General features: G+C 42.8%; 1 long non-coding RNA gene across 1 annotated transcript; it reads left to right on the plus strand.

The window, feature by feature from the left end:
- The first annotated feature begins 3,986 nt into the window (after positions 1–3,986).
- Positions 3,987–5,826, plus strand: LOC102388075. The gene is made up of 2 exons (XR_325511.1): positions 3,987–4,089; positions 5,086–5,826. It is a non-coding gene; the product is annotated as an uncharacterized LOC102388075 (long non-coding RNA).
- Positions 5,827–9,510: the final 3,684 nt, after the last annotated feature.

The raw sequence follows: 9,510 nt of genomic DNA on the forward strand, positions 1-9,510 counted from the left end.
GCATTGGCTGAACATGGTGCCTGGTTTGCACAGGAGGAGCTTGAGTCTCTTCATTTGAGCTAAGCTGGCCATGGACACCTAACTCAGGATTTGATTGTCACTTCTGATTGGGCACACTGACACTTTGCACAAGATGTGGCACAGCGTCACCTCAGCTGGTCCCTCTTTCACTCTGGTCATTAGTGTCCCCAATGCCCTTCAAATGCCAACCTCACCTGTGGGCTCCCTAATTCCTGCCACCCACCAACTGCAACAAAAGCAACAAAAACAAGGGACAGATCCTAAGCACCGCAGAAGGTGCGGTGTAGTAATTTAAGCCTGACCGATGACTGCAGTGACAGCCGTAGAAAGGCCAACTTAGAAAATGAGATGGATCAGTGATGCAATGGCCAAATCCCTCTGCTTCTGGTCACATGTTTGATCCCAATTCTTCTTCTCTGTCTCTTGCTCCAGTCCCCTTAGGCTGCTCTGCTGTCTAGCCCCTCTATAGCCCCCTTCTCCTCAAAGCACTTACTGAAACTGGGAAACACAGGCCTTGTTTTGGGGAAGAGTGCCACTTCCCATCAATTGTGGAAAACGTTTCATGCGGACTAGGGTAGGGACATGTAAGGAAAATTCTTAGCGATTCACCCACTGTGATTCAGCAAGTTTGCTAATGAATATATGAAAAAGGAGGTCTTATGGCACCCGATATTTCTAATCACACACACAAAAACCCAGTGGATCAGGACAGCAATTCTCTTAATCTTTCTCCTGTCCTCAATAATGCCAAGTGGCATTGCTTCCGAGAACAGGAAGAAAGCGTGGAAAGGTTGTGCTGTGGAATTTCTTCTGTGCACAACTGAGTTAAGAACTGAGTATGAAGATTGTCTCAATGATTCAAACACCCAACATTCATTCTTTAGTTCCCTTTAATTCTCATTAGTTCCCTTTGGTCCCATTCTGCAGTTCTTTAGTTCCCTTTAAGAACTGAGTATGAAGATTGTCTCAATGATTCAAACACCCAACATTCATTCTTTAGTTCCCTTTAATTCTCATTAGTTCCCTTTGGTCCCATTCTGCAGTTCTTTAGTTCCCTTTAATATCCTAAAATATTGCTAAGTATATAGGCAAGATTCAGTCCTAATGTTAAAGACTGTTTAACACAGTATCCCCATAGTAAAAAAGAAATTGAGTTCAAATGGACTTACCTGGCTTACCAGGGAGAGTAAAGAGCGCTGGTTTGCAAACCCTTTTATACAGCTTCCTAAACTTCCTGGTGCATGGAAAACACCCTTTTTTGGTTATCAGCTGCAAAATCTGCTGTTGTGGATGTCACACCTTAACATTAAATAATTGTTTTCCTTGTTGCTGGTGATTATTAGTTTGTCCTCTGCCTCCCTGTATTTCACATGCACATGCCAATGTTTTTCCATCCTAAAAACTGCCGAGCCAACTACTTTCCTGGTCTTACTGAGATGATTTAAGAGAGGTGACACTGGGAGGGGAGGGTAAAACTTGCTGACACTCAGAGTTTCCTTTTTCAGAGGAAATTATTAGAACCTTGAACTTAGCACTGAGCTTGATTCAGAAAAGAAGCTAATATTTTCACAATTTACTACAAAGGTAGAGCTAACCAGGTGTTTTCAAAACATTTAATCCTAGAGAACATTTCCATAAATTTGTTTTGCTTCTAATAGTGCTACAAAAGACCCAAACCACTTCAAGGAGGAAGAGGAAGGAGTGTCCCATAGCTCAGCACCCCCCCAGAAAGTGTTCAGTCACTCAGATGCTGGGTTGTACCTCAGAGAAGGGTTTTCACCTGCCCCGTCCCCGTTCTGAGAATCCCACAGCACTTATATTCCACTCAACACACTTCAACTCCATCCTCAAAACACCTGCATTGTTCAAGTGTTCACATCCCTAGAGGGAATCATGACATGTTTTAAGAAGTTTCTCATTAAGATTAAGGGTCGTAGAACTTTTGTCATTTGAGCAACGTGCTGTTTCATATAACAAAACTTTCCACTTTGTGCTATCTACTGAACTTGTCAATTTGACATCTCCATTAGCAGCTCACAAACTTTGAGACTTGGTTTTTCCTCAGCAGAATTCTCCTCTTCCTGCACGAAGGAGGAGAAGAGCAAAGAGATGGCAACATGATGCATTTGGTCACTGTTCATTTCAGAAGATGATTCACAAGAAGCTTGACCCAAAAAAACAAGAGATATTAAAGCCAGACATAGCCATGGCCCTGAAATAATTATACTCTTGTTCATGACAATTTACAAGTCCAAAATGCCAAACCTTATTTAATTGTCCAAAGCACTAAAGTTATCTTGCAATACACTCTCACAGAGCTCACTCAGTCGGTTGCAGGCTGCACACGTTGCAGGCAGGACTATCAGGTCTCTTAAGTCATTTACTGGCAATAACTTGACCTTCCCCTCAAAATCCCACTTCTTAGTTTCACAAAAAATAAGGATAATAACAGACAGGGTAGATATTCTAGCACTTCATTAACACTAATTACAGAGGCAAATCATTACATTACTACAAAATTCATACTTTGCTACTGGAAGACTCCCCTGTATGTAGCGATACACACTCTTTGAAAATGCCAATCAAGCTCACTCCTTTTTTATGCCATTTTTTAGAGGTTTTTGCACCTTAATTAAGGCATGTCTTATTATAACCTTGGAATTTGGGTCTTTTTAATTTGCATTAAAAAACAATGAGTAGGTTTCTCTCTCTTTTCTCTAACCAGTTTTCTTCAAGAGTTCAAAGGCCTGATCTGCTGGTGGTATCACTTAGCTCAGCAATAAACTTCTAGGGCACATGAAAGAGAGAGATGGAAAGAGTCTTCTCCTTCCCCAAATTCAATGAAAACTTTGTTGGAGTGTTATTCTGTAAAAGGGTGAGAAGCTCCTCGCAAGTCTGGTCAGGGTTCAGATTAGCTCAATCATCTCAACACACTTCACCTCAGTAGGAACACAAGAAATGCCACACGGGACAGATCATAGGTCCATCCAGAAGGTCACAAGCCTCTTACGGGGGCAGAGTGAATGTTAAGGAGGAAAATATTGAAGCAAAATATAACCACGTTGTTCTCTCCCCCGCCCCTCTCTCTCTCTACAGCTCCTTGATGACCAGGAATGTTTCTTTTTCCTATCTTGCTTGCATGTGTTTCTAGGCTTTGCATTTGCAAAATATGAACTTGCGACTGTCTTGGCTAGCAATGGAAAAAGTCAAGGACATCCATGTCATATAATGTTACAGCTGTAACTAAGAGCTTTCATAAGACCCCATGCTTTCTTTTCTCCTTAAACCAACCCCTGCCATCGCCAGCAGGCAGCACAGCAATAGGCTTCTGTTCTGAACCCTGAATCCTGCCACATGGGTTTAACCACTGGAGGTCAATAAACAAATGCATTTTTAATTGACACAAGGGGGAATTTAGTGCAGCGCCAAAACAAATAAAAACAAATACAAAACAAAAGAAAATGAAATAATACAAAATTAAATTTGAGCCAGGTTTTCCAGGTTTTACAAAATTTTAAGTGGGGTTCACAAGACGTGTGAAGAATCTGAAGTCCTTCCAACAGTCAATGGGCTGACTACCATTGATTTTGGTGGCCACTCAATCATACTAAATAATGGCCCCTTCCGCAGTTCTAGTTTCAGAACCCCAAGCATATCAGAGCGTGGACTAAACTGGATTCATGCACATGAGTGCAAATGGTCCCACCACCAACTGCTCTGGGTAGCCTGCAGATTTACACCCAACCTTTCAACTCCAATGAAGTCCATAGAGCAAGACCAGGAAGAAGGTTGAACCATAAAGTTTTAATTTAAAAGATACCTGGGAGTGTGGGGGTAATTTCCTAATCATAAACTCAATTGAAAAAAAAACAATAATTAAAAACACGGAGCGAACCAATTACAGTATTTGGAGGGTTGGCACACACGGCACATGCATGTTTTGTAGCTAATAAGGACCTCAGGTACAGGAGATGCTTCAGACTCTTCCGGCGGTTTGAGAACTGTATAAAAGGGCTCGGCAATGCGGGTGTTTTAATCACTTCTCATCTTTCCTCTTTAGTAAGCCAGGTAAGACCAACACATGCTTGATCTCTTACAGATATTTACCGTTAAGTTTTTTTTTCATTTAAAAATTGATCTTTGACTTGTATTTATTGATTTTCAGCAATGTTCAGTGTATTTCTTTTGGTTTTGTTGCTTTTGCTGCTGTTGGTTTGTTGGCAAGAATTAGGGATCCCTTAGGAGAGGTTGGTATTTCAAGGGCACTTGGAATACTAATGACTAATGAAAGAGGGACCAGCTGAGGTGATGCTGTACAATATCTTTTGCAAAGTGTAGGTGTGAATTGTCAGGAGTGACAATCAAAATCCTGAGTTAGGTGTCCAGGGCACCCTTAGCTCAGATGAAAAGTCTCAAGCTCCTCCAATCCAAACCAGGCAATAGGTTCAGCCATGGCAAGGCTCCGAACAAAGGGAGCAATATCTGACATCTCACCTCTCTCCAGAACTGGAGTGATTCCCTGTAGCCCTGACTTTGCCCGCAGTTCTGGGATCCTAGCTGGAAACTGCATAAGAATGAATCTTTCCTGTGGTGCAACAAGCTGCAGAGGTGAAATATACCCTTGCACCCCAGATCCTAGCGGTAAGACACTAAAAGAGGAAGACTTGGGTTCTGGATCCTGAAGTGAATGCACATTCCCTACGTCCCAGGACTGTGCCTGCACCATCGGGCCAGGGGCTGCCTTGGCCTGGACTAAAGGCTCCCTCCCCCACTCCTGCTGCAGCTGCCCCACCGGGGCCCCGGGCAGCATTTTGCAGGCAAAGAAAGTGAGAAGGCTTTGAAGCTGCTGTTTAGGGGAGAGGATGAGTGCAAGTGGAGCAAAGAGACGAGGTGGAGGAAAGGAGAGCAGTGACACCAGGACAAAGGAGGGCTGAGGTCAGCATTTCCCTGCTCCATCCCCACAGTTCCCTGCCAGATTCCCGTGAGAGTCGCACCCACGTTTTGACCCTTGATCCCACCAGAACTACACGTGTCATGTTTCCTCTGCTCCCTGCTGTGTTTCAGGTTCGCCTCCAGCACAGCAAGATGTCTGACAGCCTGGACATGACTGAAGACCTGTACTACCAGTACCCAACTTGTTGTTGGAGACCCCCCTGTAGAAGGCGATGTTGGTGTTGTTGCTATAATCCATGCACTGGACAGCTAATTTGGCAGGGATGGTGCTGGTGCCCAGGGTGGCGCAGTAGGGGCAGATATGGAAGGTGTTGGCCATGCTAAATCCAGCTCAAATTTTCACAGCACTTGGACCACCGCGGACATGGAAAGCAAGATACAGATTCATGGCTGACCCAAAGGACATGACTAAGCACTCAGCACCTCCAGTGTGAGGGCTCGGCATTGCTACAAGATTCCCTCCCCCATTCACCTGTTTCCTACACTTTGCTTTGTTACTCTAGGAACTTTGCATTCTCTGCACTGTTAAGCATTAAGACTTCTTCATGCTGTGCTGTCATTTAAAAGGATGCCTGTGCTTCCCTAGAGTCCACTTGCAATCCAGTGCAGAACACGTGACACAGCCACAGTGCTGTCAAAGGTTTTTGGTGTGAACAGAAAAAAGATGCTCTTTTATCCTTTACTTCTAACATGAAAGTTGGCTACACAGACTGCATCATTGAGAAGCTGCTCATTCCCCTCTTTACCTTGTGCTTTGTCTCATGTGACATTATTCCTGGAGAAAAGTAATGAATAAATAGATGGAAACAGCTTGATAGGAAAAGTCTGCTGCTGCAAAGAAGGACACACACCTTGTAGAAAATGGACCAGGTGTAGAATCTCAGGTGTGGCCCTTTGGAAAACCTTGGAAATATTTGCTGTCTCCCCTTTATGCCTTCTGTGTCTGTATATTCACTTTCTTCTGTGCATTAAAATTACTCTGCAGCATAATATTTGCCTCCTGGCTTTCTTTTCCCCTCCATTCCTTATTTGAAAACCAGTTGGTGAAATTTCCTCCTGTGCAGAGCCCAGCTACCAGCGTGACTTAATTCACATGTAAGTCCTACACAGAGAAGAAAATGAGCTCTGGAACATGTCTCTGTGCCCTCTTCTTTCCTCCTAGGGCAGGTCAGGTGTTTGCTAGTTTTTCTCATATAGAGCACCCTGTCTTTTTGAGCCACGACTCCAGGAGTGATAATACTGCGCTTTCTACACTGCAGAAACATAATGCCAGCACTGAACTCTCTCCAATCTGTTCCTCCTATACCATTAAAAACAGAGAACAGTTGCTCCCATGTCCCCCTCCCAGTTGCTTCAACCTCCAACCTTCTTTAATTGAAAGCATGGCCAAAGTAAGGCCAATCAATCTGAAACAGAGCTGATTTGGAAACCTGATTTTTAAACAAGTCTTTGTGAAAAAGGGGGAGCCCAGGGCCTGTGTACAATCCTACTTGTGCATGAACTCTGATGACGAAGGTTTCCTCCTGTACGATTACAGGAGAGAATGGAGACTGCAGAGTGCTTGAAAGACCTGGACTCAGCATCTGTGTGATGGTGCCTGATCTATGTATTTCCAATATTCTGCTGCATGATTGTTTCCTCACATGCTTTCTGTGATGCCGTTTTTTCTACTTTGGTAGAATAATGGAAACAGTTTCCTTATGGGAAGGATACATAACACCAAATTTAGTCTGACAGGCCCCATTCATTGTTTTCATTTGGATTCTCAAACTCTCCAGTGACAACAATCAGAGGAGACACACTAGTTTCTCCATTGTCTTACATGTGGGGGGTTCTGAAACTCAAAGTGGGGAAGGAGCCTTTATTTATTATGCTCAGAAATGCATCCAACATTTTCTGATTCAATGACTAGCAAAGCTAGCTAATGCCCGTTGACTGGTAGAAGGACTTCAAATGCCTCAAGGTGTACAGAACCCCACTTAAAAAAAAGAAAAAAGGGAAAATCTGGATGGACTTTAGTGACTTTACCATTGCCTACCTGACGACCCCTCTCCCCCTCCAGCTTAATTCGCCTCATGTCAAGTACAAATTATTTTATTTACTGACCTCCAGTGGTTTCACCAGTGTGGCAGAATCAGGGTTCATGGCAGACGCCTGTTGGTGAGCTGCCTGCTGGGGATGGCTGGGGATGGTTGTAGAAGAAAAGAAAACATGGGGTCTGCTTTTCAGCAATTTGAGGTGCAGTTTCCCAGAAACCCCTGCACCTATCTCCTGGAAACCTGGCAGGCTTTGTGGCCTCACCAAGAGCTACCATCCCTGCAGTTTTCACCCCGCTGTGGCTTAACACACACCCATGACATGAGTTTTGCTTTCAGGACTTTGAGGTGCAGTTTCCCAGAAACCCCTGCACCTATCACATTGGCAGGCTTCATGCCCTCAGCATCAGCTACCACCCATGCAAGTTTCATCTGAATCAGCCACAAACAACAAAGTTATAGATATTTCATTGATTCCGCATTATACCCTATGGCCGAATCTCTGAGGTGGCTCTTTTCCAAATCGATTTAGTCGAATCGAATCAGAAAAGAAATTCAGATCTCTGAATTTAATCAGATGAATCCAAATCGGCCAAACCCTATTCCGAATCTAATAGTTTCCTATTCACACAGGCCTAGTTCTTAATGAGGTGAAGTGTGTTGGGATGATGGAGCTAATCTGAACACTGCCCAGACCTGGTGTGTGGTAGGAGCCATGTTTTGCAAACAGCTTCCCACCCTCTCACAGAAAAACACCCCAAGAACGTTTTCATTTTGTTTCAGAAAGGAGAAAAGTCTTTCAACCTTTTCTCTTGTCCGGGAACTTGATTGCTGCATTAAGTGATACCACCAGCAGATCTGTATTATGAAATTTAAAAGACTTATTTCCACAAAAAGACAGAGAGACCCACCGCTGTTTTTTTAAATGGAAATTAAATGCAAATTTAAAACCTAAAGAACGTAATGCTATAATAACCCATGACCTAATTAAGGCATAGACATGAGTGAGCTTGATCTGCATTTTCAGATACTGCATTGCTACATACAGGGTTGTCTTCCTGTAGGAAAGTATGAAGTTTGCAGTAATGTAATGATTTGGCCCTGTAACAGCTTTAATGAGTCTTAATTAAGTGCTTTGAGATCCTAAATTCTGAGAACATTAGAATATGCACTGTGGCTGTTATTATCCTTATTTTCTGTGAGACTACGTGGTGGCACATTGAAGGGAAGGACACATTATTGCCAGTAAATGACATAATGCAAGTTGATAGTTCTGACTGCTTCATGTGCAACCAGTAGCTGACTGACTGAGCCCCATAAGATTGTGTTGCAAAATAACAATAGTGTTGTCCCTGATTAAATTAGTTTTGACATACTGGACTTCCACATGTATTATGAACAACAGTATACATTTTTCAGAGCCATGTCTGTGTTTGGTTTTCATGTCACTTTTTTGGAGGGGGCAAGCTTCTCCTAGACCATCTCTTGAAATAACCAGTGATCATGTACATCATGTTGCCATCTTCTTTCACTTTTAGAAAGAGGAGAAGACTGCTGAGGAAAAAGAAAGTCCAGAAGTTTCTTAGCTGCTAGTGGAGATATCAAGTTCAGTAGACAGTACAAAATGGAAATATTTGTCATAAGATGTCACATCTTGCCCAAGTGAAAAATGTCCACCTCTCCTCTGCAGATGACAGTTCCTAAAAATTAAAACCTCAGTAAGGAAGTCCTATTCACCTTAAAACATCCCATTACTTCCTCTAGGAACATGAACACTTGATCTATGCTGGCTTTTGGGGATAGAGTTGAAGTGTCTTGAGCAAAATTTAAGTGCTGTGGGCTTGTCTGAACAAGGGATGGGGAACACGAAGACCCTTCTCTATGGTACAATCCGCATCCGAGTAACTCTGAACTCTTTCCAAGTGTGTTGGGAGCTCTGGGACACTCCTTCCTGTTTCTCTTTCCTTTTAGTGCTTGGGGAACTGGGCACTATTAGAAACAAAACAAAACTATTCTTTGGAAACCTTCTCTAAGATTTTAATGTCAAAATAGTTGAAAACAGCCAGTTAGCTCTACCTTTGTGGTACATGATGAAACTATTTGTTTCTGTTCTGAATCAAGCTCGATGCTAAGTTCAAAGTTCTGAAAAAATTCTCCCAAAAAGGAAACTGAGTGTCAGCAAGTTTTACCCTCTGCTCCCAGTGTCACCTCCCTTAAGTCATCTCAATAAAACCATGAATGTAGTTGGCCAATAAATGTTTTGCATGGAAAACACTTGGACTGTGCATGTGGAACACCAGGAAGCAGACAACAGATACTAATCAGAAAAAAACAAGGAAAACAATTATTTCCACTAAAGGTGTGGTATCCACAACAGAAAGTTTTGCATCTGATAAACACAAAAGGGTGTTTCTGGTGCACCAGGTAGTTTCAGAAGCTGTATAAAAAGCTTTGCAAACTAGTGCTCTCTACTCGCTTCTCTTGTTTTATTCTATGTAAG

The sequence above is a fragment of the Alligator sinensis genome, unplaced genomic scaffold (assembly GCF_000455745.1).
Source record: "Alligator sinensis unplaced genomic scaffold, ASM45574v1 scaffold552_1, whole genome shotgun sequence".
NCBI lineage: Eukaryota > Metazoa > Chordata > Crocodylia > Alligatoridae > Alligator > Alligator sinensis.